General features: G+C 39.0%; 1 pseudogene; it reads left to right on the forward strand.

Moving 5' to 3' along the window:
- Positions 1-19,115, forward strand: part of LOC120881552 — an 84,148-nt pseudogene extending 65,033 nt beyond the window's left edge.
- The last annotated feature ends 218 nt before the right edge of the window (positions 19,116-19,333 follow it).

Raw genomic sequence — 19,333 nt, forward strand, 5'->3', positions numbered from 1 at the left:
CTCTTGCATTGCAGGTGAATTCTTTACTAGCTGAGCTACCAGGAAAGCCCAGGCACAAATGAAGTACTCAGTAAAATTTTTTGTTATTGAATGGATGATGTGCAGTGAAAACCTGTCTTTGAAAGGGTTATACAGAAAAGGTTGTACTTGAAAAGTCCTCTTCCATGTTTATGGAAGGGAGCATTTTTATGATGAAAATGTGCTCACTTAGTGAGTGAGTGAATGAATATATGGCAAAAAGTGAACCAAAGGTAAGAGGAAGTACATCCCAGTTCAACAAGTATTTCCTGAGTGCCAGCTATGTGCCAAGGCATGGTGCTTGACATGGGAAATACAGAAATGAATATCATATGGTCTTTGCCCTTGAGGATCTGCAAATCCAGTCTGGAGACAGACAAGTAAACAATCAATTATAGTACAGTATGATAAGGGCCATAAATAAAGTTCAAATTAGATACGGATCCTAAGCTTGAGGGCTTTGGGTAAGGCTCGAGCTATTAAACATCATTCTGAAGACATGTTTCATTTTCTACAATAATATTTGGCAGGGAAACAATTGCTCAATGAATCTATTATATTTTAAGAGAAAGTGTGAAAATCTCATTATTGTTAATGGCAATAAAATAGAGAAGAAAATGGAATGAAGAGCAATATCTAACTAAGCTATCATTATATATAAGAAATGGCCATTATATAAGAAATGGTCATTTAGTGGTTAAGTGGTGTTTCTTAGGAAGTTCTCTTAGCAGTAGCTTTTGGAAAAAGATGATCAAAAGCACATCAAGAATGCCAGTTAATGCCATCATTATTTACTTAATATAAATTTACCATAACAGGAAAATATGTTTATGAAAAAAAAATCATCTAAAGAATTGAGCATGATTTTCATCTTTATTGTTATGTCACTTTCCTTTAAAAAACAAACAAATCTGTTTCTAACTTTACTGTAGGAAACAGGGACTGAGTTGCTAAAGAAGGTATGTATACTTAGGTAGGAAAAACAAATAACTGACTTAGAAGTTGCCATGCTGTCTTAACAAATAAAAAGCTGAACAAATGGAAAAGCCCACAACTCTTCCTAGATCTGTCAGAGAAGTGAGGTCACAGGGCAAATTGCTCCCCCTGAAATTGGATAGACAGACAGACATATACAGAGAATCACTACTTGATGAATTAGAAATCTATGAGGAGAAACCTCCTTGGGACCCAGTGTTGCAGTAGGAGAGTCTGAACTGGAATCAATGAATTTCAGTTACAGTAAACTGAGCTGGAGGGTCAGTGTGGACAGCTCTAGGACTTAGAGACCCCAAAGGGACCCAGTCATATGGGGGCCACCAAACTTCTGTGAGTTTTGCTTCTAGGAGCTTGACCAGGCCCTCACAGTAAATATCAGAGAGGATTCTTTTGTGTTTTTAGCAGGCAGAGGAGAAAAGAAATTATGTTGGAACCATTATGTTCTTCTTAACAAGGTATGCTCTCAGGAGAAGCTATTTTACCAGAAACTATTTTACTAGAACCTCACATGCTAGAGTTTTTAAAAGCCTACTTGAGGGAAGGGAAGCACCCAACTCTAACCCCCACTACCCATCCTGTGAAATTTACCATCCAAGGGTACAGGATCACCAAAAGATTATGACCTAATCATAGGGCTATTGAAAGCTTCCTCTTCCCCTACACCTTATCATGACATTACTAAATGCCTATTTACCACAGTTCCTTTTACCCAGTTGTCTTAGTTCAGGCTGCTATAACAAAATATGATGTAATGGGTGACTTAAACAATAGACATTTATTTATCACAGCGGGCAGGAGGAGAAGGGGACGACCCAGGATGAGATAGGTGGATGGCATCACGGACTCGATGGACGTGAGTCTGAGTGAACTCCAGGAGATGGTGATGGACAGAGAGGCCTGGCGTGCTGCGATTCATGGGGTCGCAAAGAGTCGGACACGACTGAGTGACTGAACTGAACTGAACTGAACTGATAGAGCCTAGGAAGTAAAAAATTCAAGGTACCAACAGATTTGGTGCCTGGTAAAGATCCTCTTCCTGACTTGCAAATTGGTGCCTTCTTGGGTCCTCACACGGCAGAGAGAAAACTCTGGTATATTCTTCTTCTTATAAGGACACTCATCTCATCATGGAGGCCCCACACTCATGACTTCATCTAAACATAATTATGTTCCAAAGGCTCCACCTGTAAGTACCATCACATAGGGAAGGGCTTCAATATAAATTTTCAGTTCAGTTAAGTTCAGTTCATTCGCTCAGTCATGTCTAACTCTTTGCGACCGCATGAACCGCAGCAGGCCAGGCCTCCCTGTCCATCACGAACTCTGGGAGTCCACTCAAAATCATGTCCATTGTGTCGGTGATGCCATCCAACCATCTCATCCTCTGTCATCCCCTTCTCCTCCAGCCATCAATCTTTCCCAGCACCAGGGTCTTTTCCAATGAGTCAGCTCTTTGCATCAGGTGGCCAAAGCTTCAGTTTCAACATCAGTCTTTCCAATGAACACCCAGGACAGATCTCCTTTAGGATGGACTGGTTGAATCTCCTTGCAGTCCAAGGGACTCTCAAGAGTCTTCTCCAACACCACAGCTCAAAAGCATCAATTATTCTGCACTCAGCTTTCTTTATAGTCCAACTCTCACATCCATACATGACCACTGGAAAAACCATAGACTTGACTAGATGGACCTTTGTTGGCAAAGTAATGTCTCTGATTTTTTTAAAATATAAATTTACTTATTTTAATTGGAAGCTAATTACTTTACAATATTGTAGTGGTTTTGCCATACATTGACATGAATCTGCCACGGGTGTACATGTGTTCCCCATCATGAACCCCCCTCCCACCTCCCTCCCTATCCCATCCCTCTGGGTCATCCCAGTGCACCAGCCTCGAGCACCCTATTTCATGCATTGAAACTGGACTGGTGATTGGTTTCACATATGATAATATACATGTTTCAATGCCATTCTCCCAAATCATCCCACCCTCGCCCTCTCCCACAGAGTCCAAAAGACTGTTCTATACATCTGTGTCTCTTTTGCTGTCTCACATATAGGGTCATCGTTACCATCTTTCTAAATTCCATATATATATGCGTTAGTATACTGTATTGGTGTTTTTCTTTCTGGCTTACTTCACCCTGTATAATAGGCTCCAGTTTCATCCACCTCATTAGAACTGATTCAAATGTATTCTTTTTAATGGCTGAGTAATATTCCATTGTGTATATGTACCATAGCTTTCTTATCCATTCATCTGCCGATGGATGTCTAGGTTGCTTCCATGTCCTGGCTCTTATAAACAGTGCTGCGATGAACATTGGGGTACACGTGTCTCTTTCAATTCTGGTTTCCTCAGTGTATATGCCCAGCAGTGGGATTGCTGGGTCATATGGCAGTTCTATTTCCAGTTTTTTAAGGAATCTCCAACTGTTCTCCATAGTGGCTGTACTAGTTTGCATTCCCACCAACAGTGTAAGAGGGTTCCCTTTTCTCCACACCCTCCCCAGCATTTATTGCTTGTTGACTTTTGGATAGCAGCCATTCTGACTGGTGTGAAATGGTACCTCATGTGGTTTTGATTTGCATTTCTCTGATAATGAGTGACGTTGAGCATCTTTTCATGTATTTGTTAGCCATATGTATGTCTTCTTTGGAGAAATGTCTGTTTAGTTCTTTGGTCCATTTTTTGATTGGGTCATTTATTTTTCTGGAATTGAGCTGCAGGAGTTGCTTGTATATTTTTGAGATTAATTATTGGTCAGTTGCTTCATTTGCTATTATTTTCTCCCATTCTGAAGGCTGTCTTTTCACCTTGCTTACAGTTTCCTTTGTTGTGCAAAAGCTTTTAAGTTTAATTAGTTCCCATTTGTTTATTTTTGCTTTTATTTCCCATACACTGGGAGGTGGGTCATAGAAGATCCTGCTTTGATTTATGTCGGAGAGTGTTTTGCCTGTGTTTTCCTCTAGGAGTTTTATAGTTTCTGGTCTTACATTTAGATCTTTAATCCATTTTGAGTTTATTTTTGTGTATGGTGTTAGAAAGTGTTCTAGTTTCATTCTTTTACAAGTGGTTGACCAGTTTCCCCAGCACCACTTGTTAAAGAGATTTTCTTTTCTCCATTGTATATTCTTGCCTTCTTTGTCAAAGATAAGGTGTCCATAGGTGCGTGGATTTATCTCTTGGCTTTCTATTTTCTTCCATTGATCTATATTTCTGTCTTTGTGCCAGTACCATACTGTCTTGATGACTGTGGCTTTGTAGTAGAGCCTGAAGTCAGGCAGATTGACTCCTCCAGTTCCATTCTTCTTTCTCAAGATAGCTTTGGCTATTTGAGGCTTTTTGTATTTCCATACAATTTGTGAAATTATTTGTTCTAGTTCTGTGAAAAATACCATTGGTAGCTTGATAGGGATTGCATTGAATCTGTAGATTGCTTTGGGTAGTATACTCATTGTCACTATATTGATTCTTCCAATCCATGAACATGGTATATTTCTCCATCTATTTGTGTCCTCTTTGATTTCTTTCACCAGTGTTTTATAGTTTTCTATATATTGGTGTTTTGTTTCTTTAGGTAGATATATTCCTAAGTATTTTTTTCCTTTCGTTGCAATGTTGAATGGGCTTGTTTCCTTAATTTCTCTTTCTGTTTTCTCATTGTTAGTGTACAGAAATGCAAGGGATTTCTGTGTGCTAATTTTGTATCCTGCAACTTTACTATATTCATTGATTAGCTCTAGTAATTTTCTGGTGGAGTCTTTAGGGTTTTCTATGTAAAGGATCTTGTCATCTGCAAACAGTGAGCGTGTTACTTCTTCTTTTCCAATCTGGATTCCTTTTATTTCTTTATGCTTTGATTGCTGTGGCCAAAACTTCCAAAACTATGTTGAATAGTAGTGGTGAAAGTGGGCACCCTTGTCTTGTTCCTGACTTTTTGGGGAAATGCTTTCAGTGGTTCACCATTGAGGATAATGGTTGTTGTGGGTTTGTCATATATAGCTTTTATTATGTTGAGGTATGTTCCTTCTATTCCTGCTTTCTGGAGGGTTTTTATCATAAATGGATATTGAATTTTGTCAAAGGCTTTCTCTGCATCTATTGAGATAATCATATGGTTTTTATCTTTCAATTTGTTAATGTGGTGTATTACATTGATTGATTTGCAGATATTGAAGAATCCTTGCATCCCTGGGATAAAACCCACTTGGTCATGATGTATGATCTTTTTACTATGTTGTTGGATTCTGTTTGCTAGAATTTTGTTAAGGATTTTTGCATCTATGTTCATCAGTGATATTGGCCTGTAGTTTTCTTTTTTTGTGGCATCTTTGTCTGGTTTTAGTCTTAGGGTGATGGTGGCCTCACAGAATGAGTTTGGAAGTTTACCTTCCTCTGCAATTTTCTGGAAGAGTTAGGGTAGGATAGGTGTTAGCTCTTCTCTAAATTTTTGGTAGAATTCAGCTGTGAAGCCATCTGGTCCTGGGCTTTTGTTTGTTGGAAGATTTCTGATTACAGTTTCAATTTCCGTGCTTGTGATGGGTCTCTTAAGATTTTCTATTTCTTCCTGGTTCAGTTTTGTAAAGTTGTACTTTTTAAAGAATTTGTCCATTTCTTCCAAGTTGTCCATTTTATTGGCATATAGTTGCTGATAGTAGTATCTTATGATCCTTGGTATTTCTGTGTTGTCTGTTGTGATCTCTCCATTTTCATTTCTAATTTTGTTGATTCTTCTCCCTTTGTTTCTTGATGAATCTGGCTAATGGTTTGTCAATTTTATTTATCTTCTCAAAGAACCAGCTTTTGGCTTTGTTGATTTTTGCTATGGTCTTTGTTTCTTTTACATTTATTTCTGCCTTAATTTTTGTGATTTATTTCCTTCTACTAACCCTGGGGTTCTTCATTTCTTCCTTTTCTAATTGCTTTAGGTGTAGAGTTAGGTTATTTATTTGACTTCTTTGTTTTTTCTTGAGGTAAGCCTGTATTGCTATGAACCTTCCCTTTAGCACTGCTTTTACAGTGTCCCGTAGGTTTTGGGTTGTTGTGTTTTCATTTTTATTAGTTTCTATGCATATTTTGATTTCTTTTGTGATTTGTTGGTTATTCAGCAGTGTGTTGTTCAGCCTCCATATGTTGCAATTTTTAATAGTTTTTCTCCTGTAATGGACATCTAATCTTACTGCATTGTGGTCAGAAAGGAAGCTTGGAATGATTTCAATTTTTTTGAATTTATCAAAGCTAGATTTATGGTCCAGGATGTGATCTGTCCTGGAGAAGGTTCCATGTGCACTTGAGAAAGAGGTGGGATTCATTGTTTTGGAGTGAAATGTCCTATAGATATCAATGAGGTCTAACTGGTCCATTGTGTCATTTAAAGTTTGTGTTTCCTTGCTAATTTTCTGTTTAGTTAATCTATCCATAGGTGTGAGTGGGGTATTAAAGTCTCCCACTATTATTGTGTTATTGTTAATTTACCCTTTCTTGCATGTTAGCATTTGCCTTACATATTGTGGTGCTCCTATGTTGGGTGCATATATATTCATAATTGTTATATCTTCTTCTTGAATTGATCCTTTGATCATTATGTGGTGTCCTTCTTTGTCTCTTTTCACAACCTTTATCTTAAAGTCTATTTTATCTGATATGAGTATTGCTATTCCTGCTTTCTTTTGGTCTCTATTTGCATGGAATATTTTTACCAGCCCTTCACTTTTGGTCTGTATGTGTCCCTTGTTTGGTCTGTATGTGTCCCTTGTAGACAACATATATAGGGGTCTTGTTTTTGTATCCATTCAGCCAGTCTTCATCTTTTGGTTGGGGCTTTCAACCCATTTACATTTAAGGTCATTATTGATAAGTATGATCCCATTGCCATTTGCTTTGTTGTTTTGGGTTCAAGTTTATACACCCTTTCTGTGTTTCCTGTCTAGAGAAGATCCTTTAGCATTTGTTGGAGAGCTGTTTTGGTGGTGCTGACTTCTCTCAGCTTTTGTTTGTCTGTAAAGCTTTTGATTTCTCCTTCATATTCGAATGAGATCCTTGCTGGGTACAGTAATCTGGGCTATTGGTTTTTCTCTTTCATCACTTTAAGTATGTCCTGCCATTCCTTCTGGCCTGAAGAGTTTCTATTGAATGATCAGCTGTTATCCTTATGGGAATCCCCTTGGGTGTTATTTGTTGTTTTTCCCTTGCTGCTTTTAATATTTCTTCTTTGTGTTTGATCTTTGTTAATTTGCTTAATATGTATCTTGGGGTGTTTTGCCTTGGCTTTATCCTGTTTTGGACTCTCTGGGCTTCTTGGACTTGGGTGACTATTTCTTTCCCCATTTTAGGGAAGTTTTCAACTATTATCTTCTCAAGTATTTTCTCATGGTCTTTCTTTTTGTCTTCTTTTTCTGGGACTCCTGTGATTCAAGTGTTGGGATGTTTAACATTGTCCCAGAGGTTCTGAGGTTGTCCTGATTTCTTTTAATTCTTTTTTCTTTTTTGCTCTCTGCTTCATTTATTTCTACCATTCTATCTTCCACCTTACTTATCCTATCTTCTGCCTCAATTATTCTTACTCTTGGTTCCCTCCATAGTGTTTTTGATCACACTTATTGCATTATTCATTATATATTGACTCTTATTTATTTCTTCTATGTCCTTGTTAAACATTTCTTGCATCTTCTCAATCCTTGTCTCCAGGCTATTTATCTATAACTCTCTTTTGTTTTCAAGATTTTGGATCATTTTCACAAGCGTTATTCTGAATTCTTTATCAGGTAGATTCCCTGTCTCTTCCTCTTTTGTTTGGTTTGGTGGGCATTTATCCTGTTACTTTACCTGCTGAGTATTTCTCTGCCTTTTCATCTTGTTTATATTGCTGTGTTTATGGTGGCCTTTCCGTATTCTGGCAGTTTGTGGTTCCTCTTTATTGTGGAGGTTTCTCGCTGTGGGTGGGGTTGGACAGGTGGCTTGTCAAGGTTTCCTGGTTAGGGAAGCTTGTGTCCTTGTTCTGGTGGGTGGAGCTGGATGTCTTCTCTCTGGAGTACAATGAAGTGTCCAGTAGTAAGTTTTGAGATGTCATGTCAGTGGATTTGGTATAACTTTGGGCAGCCTGTATATTGAAGCTCAGGGCTATGTTCCTGTGTTGCTGGAGAATTTGCGTGGTATGTCTTGCTCTGGAACTTGTTGGCCCTTGGGTGGTGCTTGGTTTCAGTGTAGGTATGGAGGCTTTTGATGAACTCTTTTTGATTAATGTTCCCTGGAGTCAGGAGTTCTCTGGTGTTCTCAGGTTTTGAACTTAAGCCTCCTGCCTCTGGTTTTCAGTCTTATTCTTACAGTAGCCTCAAGACTTCTCCATCTATACAGCACTGATGATGAAAAGTTTCTCCACAGTGAGGGACACCTGGAAAGGTTCACAGAGTTACATGGAGAAGAGAAGAGGGAGGAGGGAGATAGAGGTGACCAGGAATCAAAGGGGGAGAGAGAAAGCTAGCCAGTAATCACTTCCCTATGTGCTCTCCACAGTCTGGATCCCTCAGAGATGTTCACAGATTTACACAGAGAAGAAAAGAGGGAGGAAGGAAACAGAGGTGGCCAGGAGCATAAAAGGGGGAATCAAGAGGAAAGAGACAGATCCAGCCAGTAATCAGTTCTCTAAGTGTTCTCCACAGCCCGGAACACACAAAAAGATTCACAGAGTTGGGTAGAGAAGAGAAAGGGGATGGAGGAGATAGAGGTGACCTGATGGAGAAAATGAGAGTCAAAAGGGGGAGAGAGAAATCAAGCCAGTAATCTCACTCCCAATAAAAATGGGTACTGAAGATTGGGTTCTTAAAGGTACAAAATTGATAACAACAAAAAGCAAAGATTAAAAATCTAGTGTAGAGGTTAGATTCTCAAAAATACAATATCAAACAAACAAAGTCACAAAATTTATAAAATATATATATGAAGTTTGCTTTAAAAATTGGATCTTTTTTTTTTTTTGCAAGGTAATAGTAGGTTATAAAAATGAAAATTAAAGGAGAAATAGAGAACTTAAAAATAAAAAAAAATTTTAATTAAAAAATGATAATAGTAATGATGATAATATTCAAAATATATCTAGGACTTTCTCTGGAGCTGTTGTGAACAGTGTGGGGTCAGTTCATTTCCTTTTTAAAATAAATTTATTTATTTTATTGGAGGTTAATTACTTTACAATATTGTATTGGTTTTCCCATTCATTTTCAAATAGTTCCTTGATCCGGCTTATAGTTCTCAAGATCTATAGGCCCCTTCCTATGTAGTTGATGCTAACTACAGGGTTTTAATCTATTGCACCTGTCACTTCCAAAGTGGTTCCCTCTGTTTATTTTAGCTTCTTCTGTTTGCTGGTCTCTTCAGGGTCTAATTTCCGCCCTGACAGAAGAGGGCAGTGGTGGTCACTTTTTTAGGCTCACTTGTTTAGTTGTGCTCTGGGGAGGGAGGAATACTGCAAACAAATATCACTGGCGTGTATGGGGAGTGTTTGCAGTGTTTCAGCCACACTGGGTTTGCCCCCGCTCACAGCGTGTGTGCTTTCATGGTCTACACTTCTCAGGCTCTAGGTTGCTCTGCTGGGAACTGTCTGAGGCAGACCCTGGGTTGCGTGCACTTCCCAGGTCTAAGCCACTGAGGTTCAGGTTGTCAGGTACTCCACAAAGGCGCAGACTCAGTTGGACCTGCGTTTTGTGCCTTTCCCAGGTCCGAGCAGCTCAGGTGACCAGGTGCTTGGTGAGCACAGTCACCCCCAGTTGGAGGGTGCATCTTTATTGCCTCCCCTGTCTCAGCTGCTTGGTTTTCTGGGTGTAGAACAGGTGCACCTTCTCAGGTGTGCCATGTGTCTCTTCTGGGGAGCTGATCTCTGGCTGCAACCCTCCCGGTGGATGTCAACCATCCAGAATCCCAAGAAGTCTTGGTTAGCAACGAAGCCTGCTTGCAGTTTGGTAGAGGATGCCTCTCTGGGGTCGTGATTGCCCCTTTCCAGCTCTGCTGCCCTTGTCTGCCTGTCTCCGGTGGGGGATGGGCCGGTCTGCAGCCGGTTAGCTCTGCTCAGTCCTTTGTTCTGTGAGCGGGCCTGGCAGTGTCTTAGGTTAGGTCTTTTTGTGGGATAGCTATCCCACAGTCTGGGTTGCTATCTCAAGTTAGTTCCCTCAGATTGCCCTCAGGGCATTCAGGCCCAGTCCTTACCCTAAGCAGTGCAGCCCGTGCCTCCCTGTCCAGCTCCCACTTGCTAGTGGTGGATGAGAGCGTCTGGGCTGCTTCTCTGCTGGGAGTTGCCATTAGGCATGTAATCTGTGTTTTTTATTTATTTACTTTTCCTCCCAGTTATGTTGCCCTCTGAGATTCTAAGCCTCACCACAGACCCACCAGTGAGAGTGTTTCCTGGTGTTTGGAAACTTCTCTCTTTTTTAAGACTCCCTTCCTGGGATGGATCTCCATCCCTACCTCTTTTGTCTCTCTTTTTATCTTTTATATTTTGTCCTACCTCCTTTCAAAGACAATGGGCTGCCTTTCTGGGTGCCTGATTTCCTCTGTCAGCATTCAGAAGTTGTTTGTGGAATTTGCTCAGTGTTCAAATGTTCTTTCGATGAATTTGTGGGGGAGAAAGTGGTCTTCCAATCCTATTCCTCTGCCATCTTAGGACCGCCCCCATCTCTGCTTTTAAATATGCTGTCTAGGTTGGTCATAACTTTCCTTCCAAAGAGCAAGCGTCTTTAATTTCATGGCTGCAATCACCGTCCACAGTGATTTTGGAGCCCCCCAAAATAAAGTCATCCACTGTGTCCACTATTTCTCCATCTATCTGCCATGAATGATGGGACCGGATGCCATGATCTTAGTTTTCTGAATGTTGAGCTTTAAGCCAACTCACCTAGAGCCGGACATCCTGGACTGTGAAGTCAGGTGGGCCTTAGGAAGCATCACTACGAACAAAGCTAGTAGAGGTGATGGAATTCCAGTTGAGCTATTTCAAATCCTAAAAGATGATGCTGTGAAAGTGCTACACTCAATATGTCAGCAAATTTGGAAAACTCAGCAGTGGCCACAGGACTGGAAAAGGTCAGTTTTCACTCCAATCCCAAAGAAAGGCAATGCCAAAGAATGCTCAAACTACCGCACAATTGCACTCATCTCACACACTAGCAAAGTAATGCTCAAAATTCTCCAAGCCAGGCTTCAGCAGTCCATGAACTGTGAACTTCCAGATATTCAAGCTGGTTTTAGAAAAGGCCGAGGAACCAGAGATCAAATTGCCAACATCTGCTGGATCATCGTAAAAGCAAGACAGTTCCAGAAAAACATCTATTTCTGCTTTTTTACTATGTCAAAGCCTTTGACTGTGTGCATCACAAAACACTGTGGAAAATTCTTCAAGAGATGGGAATCCCAGACCACCTGACCTGCCTCTTGAGAAACCTATATGCAGGTCAGGAAGCAACAGTTAGAACTGGACATGGAACAACAGACTGGTACCAAATAGGAAAAGGAGTACGTCAAGGCTGTATATTGTCACCCTGCTTATTTAACTTATATGCAGAGTACATCATGAGAAATGCTGGGCTGGAAGAAGCACAAGCTGGAATCAAGATTGCCGGGAGAAATATCAATAACCTCAGATATGCAGATGACACCACCCTTATGGCAGAAATTGAAGAAGAACTAAAGAGCCTCTTGATGAAAGTGAAAGAGGAGAGTGAAAAAGTTGGCTTAAAGCTCAACATAAATTTTAGGGGGACACAAACCTTCAATCCATAACAGCAGTACACCTTACAACAAAAAAATCAGAAGGCATACTATAAGGCTGAAAACATAGCTCAAAGAGATTGAACAAGCATCAGAACCAAAGTCAGATATGGCAGAAATGTTGGAAGACTGTGGTTAATATGTAAGGACTTCAGTGGAAAAAGTAGATAATAGGGAAGAACAGGTAGATAATGTAAGCAGAGAGGTGGGAATTCTAAAAAAAAGAAAAGATAGTGATAAAAACAGTGTAACAGAAAGAATAATTTTGATGGGCTCATTAATAGATTAGATATAGCTGAGAAAATAATTTCTGTACTTGATAATGAGAGAACAGAAACTTCCAAAACTGAAAAATACAAAAAAGACTGAAAAAACCTAGAATGGAATAGCCAAGAACTGTAGGACAACTACAAGTGGTATAACATATATGTACTGGAATATCAAAAAGAAAAGAAAGGGAAAATAACAAGTAATATTTGAAACAATAATGACTGAGATTTTCCCCAAAATTAATGTCAGATGCTAAATCACAGATATAGGAAGCTCAAAGAACACCAAATGAGATAAATGCCAAATAACAATCACACATATACATATCATATTCAAACTGCAGAGAATATAAAGAAAAAAATCATGAAAGAAGCCATAGTTTAAAAATACTTTACCTATAGAGAAGTAAACATAAGACTTATAATGACTTCTTCTCAGAAACCATGCAAGCAAGAAGAGATTGGTTTGAAATACTTAAAATGTTGAGGAAAGAAAAACACTTGTCTAGAATTCTGTACTCTACAAAATTATTCTTCAAAAGTGAAGGGGAAATACTTTCTCATACAAACAAAATTGAAATTTGTCATCAGTAGATGTGCCTTGTAATAAATGTTAAGAGAACATTTTCAGAGAGAAGGAAAATTGTATAGATCAGAAACTCTATATAAAGAAAGAGCATTGCAGAAAGAATATGAGAAGGTAAAATAAAACCTTTTATTTTTCTTATCAATTGATCTAACAGAAAATAGCTTGCTCAAAATAAAAAAAAAATAACAACAATGTATTTGATTCTGTATGCTTATGTATAAGCAAAATGAATGACAGCAATGATAAATTTGGAAAGAAGAATTAGGAATATTTTGTATATGGTACTTACACTGTGGATTAGTTATAAATGTATATTGCATACTCTAGGGCAACCTCTAAAAAAGTTAAAAAAAAGGAATATAACTGATATACTAAGAAAAGATGGAAAATAAAATAATAAAATGCTCAATTATACTAAGTCTCCTACATGTGAACCTTCAAATTGCAAACTTTCAAAGATGCAAATGTGCATTCCATTAACCTCAGGTATGGGTGAAATTGCAGCTTACACTCCATCTCCTATTGCTGATGCTCTTTCAGCTCTACCCTTTCCAATCTCCCCTCCCTCCTCCATCCAATAATTCTTCTTGCCTGTTCACTGGATGCCAACCCCTCTATGCCCTCTATGCAGTGATCATGGCGATGTAGATATCTCTTCAAAATTATGATTTCAGTTCCTTTGGATATATACCCAAAAGTAGAATTGCTGAACCTTTTGTAGTTTTATACCAAGTCCCCTATATACAAATGAGTTCCATTCTGAGAGTGAGTTTGTTAAGTCCAATTTGTTCATAAGCTGAACAAAGTTAGCTTAGGTACCCAACTAACACAAACAGCAACATAGTACTGTACTATAATAGGTTTACAGTACTTTTCACACAACTAATACATAAAAAAACAAACACAAACATAAAAAGTAAAGAAAAGATGTTTAATCTTACAGTACAGCACCTTGAAAAGTACAGTAATACAGTACAACTGATCAATGGATAGAGAAAATGTGCTATATACATACAATGGAATATTATTCAGCCTTAAAAAGGAAATTCTGCCATTCATGATAACATATATAAATCTGGAAGACATTATGCATAGAGGAATAAACCAGACACAGGGCAAATATTACATGACCCCATTTATGTGAGGAATCTAAAACAAACTTATCAACAGAGGAATGGATAAAGAGGATGTGGTACATATATACAATGCAGTATTACTCAGTCATAAAAAAGAACAAACAATGCTATTTGCAGCAACATGAATGGTCCTAGAGATTGTCATACTTAGTGAAGTAAGTCAGAAACAGAAAGACAAATATCATATGATATCACTTATATGTTGTTCAGTTGCTAAGTCATGTCTGACTGTGACCCCATGAACTACAGCACACCAGGCTTCCCTGTCTTTCACTATCTCCCGGAGTTTGCTCAAATTCATGTCCATTGAGTTGGTGATGCTATCTAACCATCTCATCCTCTGCCACCACCTTCTCATTTTGCTTATGTAAGAAATCTTAAAAAAAAGTATAAATGAACTTATTTACAAAACAGAAGTAGAGTAATAAATAGAAAACAAACTAATGGTTACTTCTTAATATGCTGTCAAGGTTTGTCGTAGCTTTCCTTCCAACGAGCAAGTGTCTTTTAATTTCATGGCTGCAGTTACTGTTTACAGTAATTTTGGAGCCCAAGAAAATAAAATCTGTCATTGCTTCCACTTTTTCCCCATCTATTTGCCATGAAGTGATGAGACCAGATGCCATGATCTTAGGTTTTTGAATGTTGAGTTTTAAGCTAGCTTTTTTACTCTCCTCTTTCACTCTCATCAAGAGGCTCTTTACTTCCTTTTCACTTTCTGCCATAAGGGTGTTATCATCTGCATATCTGAGGTTGTTGCTATTTCTCCCATCAATCTTGATTCTAGCTTGTGATTCATTCAGCTCTTTATTGTATATATGCCTAACAACAGATTGCCAAAATACATGGGATGAAAACTGATAGAATTGCAAGGAAAAATAGATGAATTTCACTATTTTATTTTATTATTTTTAAAACATTTATTTCTTTATTTGCCTGCATCAGGTCTTAGTTGTGGTGCATGAGATCTTGGTTGCTGCACATGAGATCTTTCATTGCAGTGCATGGGCTCTTTGTTGTGCTAAGCAGGCTCGATAGTTGCAGTGTGCCAGCTTAGTTACCCTGTGGTATGTGGGATCTTAGTTCCTCGACCAGGGGTCAAACTCATGTGTCCTGCACTGGAACATGGATCCTTAACCACTGGACCACCAGGGAAGTCCTGAGAATCCACTCTTGGAAACTTCAGCCTAACTCTATTAGGAATGGACAGATTCAGCAGGCAGAAAATTAGTGAGGACATAATTGAACTCAACAGCACCATCAGTAAATTGGATATAATTGACGTCTATTGAGTACTTTACCCAGCAAGAACAGATAACATATTCTTCTCAAGCTCACGTAGAACATCACCAAAATTAACTGTTAATACAGTTTGGGCCATAAAACATAATTTAACCAATTTAAAAGAATAGATATTATATAATGTTTATTCTCAGATAACCACAATGGAATTAAAATAGAAATCAATAACAGAGAGCTGGAAAATCTCTGAAATACTTGGAGATTAAATAATACACTTCTAAGTAACACAGACAGACCTCAAGAGAAATTAAAAAACATTTTGAATTAAACAAAAAGGAAAATACAACCTATCAAAATTTGAGGGGTTCTGTGAAAACAGTGGTTAGAGGGAAATTTATAGCATTGGATGCATGTATTAGAAAATAAGAAAGATTTAAAATCAATAATCTAAGTTTCCACTTTAGGAAACTACAAAAAAAAAAAAAAGCAAATGAAATTCCATGTAAGCAAAAGAAAAGAAATAATAAAAATTAGAGCAGCTACCTGTGACTGATTCATGTTGATACATGGTAGAAATCAGCACAATATTGTAAAGGAGTTATCTTCCAATAAAAAATAAATAAAAACAAAAAATTAGAGCAGAAATCAATGAAATTGAAAACAGGAAATCAATAGAGAACATCAATGGAAACAACAGTTAGTTCTTCAGAAAGAGCAATAAATTGATAAACATTAGGCAGGCTAAGTAAAATAGAAGACACACATTACTAATATAAAGAATGAAAGAAGGGACATCACCACAGATCTTATGGACATTAAATGCATAAATAAAAGAATATTGTTAACAACTAGATGCCCATAAGGGCTTCCTTGGTGACTCTGTGGTAAAGAATCTGCCTGCCAATGCAGGAGATGCAAGTTTGATACCTGGGTCGGGAAGATCCTCTGGAGAAGGAAATGGCCCATTCCAGTATTCTTGCCTGGGAAATCCCATGGACAGTGCAGCCTGGAGGGCCATAATCCATGGGGTCACAAAAGAGTCAGACATGACTAAACGACAATGACAGATATCCACAAATTTGGTAACCTAGATGAAATCAGTCAATTCCTTGAAAGAAATTCAACTGCCAGTACTCACACAAGAAGAAGTAGGCAATATGAATAGACTGATTTCTGTTAAAGAAATTGAATCAATACTTAATAAACTTTAAACAAAAAGCACTAAACCCAGATGGGTTTACTGGTGAATTCTATTTAACATTTAAGGAAGAAATTATACCAATTCTCTACAATCTCTTTCAGAAGATAGAAGCAGAGGAAATGCTTGCTAACTCATTTCGTGAGACCAGTATTACCATTAATACTAACATCAGAGAAGACATTATAAGAAAAAAAACTACAGATCAATAATTCTTAAGAACATACATTTAAAAGTCCACAGCAAAATATTAGCAAATTGAATAAAAACTATAAAAAAAGAATTATATACCATAGCCAGTTGGAATTTATCCCAAATATCTAAGGCTGGTTCAACATTCAGAAATCAATTAATGTAATTCACAAAGCGACAGACTAAAGAAGAAAAATCAAATGATTATATCAATAGATGTGTAAAAAGTACTTGGCAAAATCCAATGCTCATTCATGACTCTTAGTAAGCCAGAAATAGAAGGGAATTTCCTCAACTTAATAAAGAACTTCTGCAAAAACCCTGCAGCTAACATCATGCAGCTGTGAGAAACTCAAAGCTTTTCTGCAATGATAAAGAACAAGGCAAGGATGTTGCCTCTTATCACTGCTTTTCAACATCATACTGGAAGTCCTAGCTAATTCATTAAGACAAGAAAAGGAAATGAGAGGTATATAAATTGAGAAGCATGAAATCAAAACTGTCTTTATTTGCAGATGACATGATTGTCTATATAGAAATTCTGAAAGAATTGACCAAAAAACCCCTTCTGGAACTAATAAACCAAGATTGAAGGATAAAGTTAATATACAAAGTCAATTTCTTTCCTATATGCTAGAAAAGGACAGGTGGAATTTGAAATAAAAGGCACACTACTATTTACATCAGTTCAGTTCAGTTGCTCAGTTGTGTCTGACTCTTTGCGACCCCATGAATCGCAGCACGCCAGGCCTCCCTGTCCATCACCATCTCCCAGAGTTCACTCAAACTCATGTCCATCGAGTCGGTGATGCCATCCAGCCATCTCATCCTCTGTCGTCCCCTTCTCCTCCTGCCCCCAATCCCTCCCAGCATCAGGGTCTTTCCAATGAGTCAACTCTTTGCATGAGGTGGCCAAAGTACTGGAGTTTCAGCTTTAGCATCATTCCTTCCAAGGAACACCCAGGACTGATCTCCTTTAGAATGGACTGGTTGGATCTCCTTGCAGTCCAAGGGATTCTCAAGAGTCTTCTCCAACACCACAGTTCAAAAGCATCAATTCTTCGGCACTCAGCTTTCTTCACAGTCCAACTCTCACATCCATACATGACCACTGGAAAAACCATAGCCTTGACTAGACGGACCTTTGTTGGCAAAATAATGTCTCTGCTTTTGAATATGCTATCTAGGTTGGCCATAACTTTCCTTCCAAAGAGTAAGAGTCTTTTAATTTCATGGCTATAGTCACCACCTGCAGTGATTTTGGAATCTCCAAAAATAAAGTTTGACACTATTTCCACTGTTCCCCCATCTATTTCCCATGAAGTGATGGGACCAGATGCCATGATCTTCGTTTTCTGAATGTTGAGCTTTAAGCCAACTTTTTCACTCTCCTCTTTCACTTTCATCAAGAGTCTTTTTAGTTCTTCTTCACTTTCTGCCATAAGGGTGGTGTCATCTGCATGTCTGAGGTTATTGATATTTCTCCTGGCAATCTTGATTCCAGCTTGTGCTTCTTCCATCCCAGCGTTTCTCATGATGTACTCTGCATATAAGTTAAATAAGCAGGGTGACAATATACAGCCTTGACGTACTCCTTTTCCTATTTGGTACCAGTCTGTTGTTCCATGTCCAGTTCTAACTGTTGCTAACTCAATGAAACTATTTACATAAGCACCCTCAAAAATTGAAAACTTTAGGTATAGATTTAAAAATGGTGCCAGAGGTCCCTGCTGAGCTGGCTAAGACTTTCTACAAGTCACACCAATGTACAAAATCCCTATGATGTACATGTGCATGATCTATATATAAACTACAAAACTCTGATATAGGATATTAAGGAAGAACTAAATAAATGGAGAGATATTCCATGTCCATGGATAGGAAGACTCAATATTGTCATGATGTCAGTTCTTCACAACTTCATCTGTAGGTTCAATGTATCAATAGTAATCCCAGTCAAAATCCCAGAAAGTTATTTTGTGGATATTGACAAACTGATTTTAAAATTGATATGGAGAGGCAAAAGATCTAGAACAGCCAACTCAATATTGAAGGGGAAGAACAAAATCAGAGGACTGACACTACACAACTTCATTACCTATAAATTACATATACCAACAGGGTGCTGGTGAGCCTGACTGTGTGGAAAAAGATGGCCCCGGCGGCTCAGCAGTCCCCATCTATGTGCACTTCCTCATTGTCGGGTTGGTGTTTCTTGCATTCATCATCTTGGGATCCCTTGTGACTGCCTGCTGCTGCAGATGCCTCTGGCCCAAGCAGGAGCCTCAGCAGAGCCGAGCCCTGGGAGGACCCCGCCTGATGGAGACTATCCTCATGATCCTAAGTGCCAGCACCTCCCGGGGCTCCTCCTCCCACCAGTCCTGCACAGCCACCAGCTCCAGCGCCAACTCAGGGGATTGGGTGCCAGACCAGGTCCCAGACCAACTGTTGCTTGCCTGAGGGCACCATGAACAATGTGTATGTGGACATGCCCACTAAATTCTCTGTGCTCAACTGCCAGCAGGTCACCCAGATCGTGCCCCATCGAGGGCAGTACCTGCATCCCCCCTTTGTGGGGTATGCTGCAGCCAGACTCAGTGCCCATGACCCCAGTGCCCCCATTCCTGGACTGGCTGCAGACGGGCTACAGGCAGATCCAGGCTCCCTTCCCTCACACTAACAGCAAACAGAAGATGAACCCAACAGTGACCTTGTAATGCAGAGTGTGGCTGGGGGCCTGGACCAGACAGAGGCGAGTGGGAACTGTGGAATTGGGAAGGATTCTAGCTTGGAAGTCCGTGCCTGTCAGTGGTGTTTATGGCATGGTTCTGTTGGATGGCTTAATTTGCCCCCAAACTGTATGAAAACATCTTTCTCCAAATGAGTGTTTCTAGATATGTTTTGGGCTTCCCTGGTAGCTTAGCTGTAAATAATC

This window comes from Oryx dammah, unplaced genomic scaffold, assembly GCF_014754425.2.
Source record: "Oryx dammah isolate SB20612 unplaced genomic scaffold, SCBI_Odam_1.1 HiC_scaffold_23, whole genome shotgun sequence".
NCBI classification, from domain to species: domain Eukaryota; kingdom Metazoa; phylum Chordata; class Mammalia; order Artiodactyla; family Bovidae; genus Oryx; species Oryx dammah.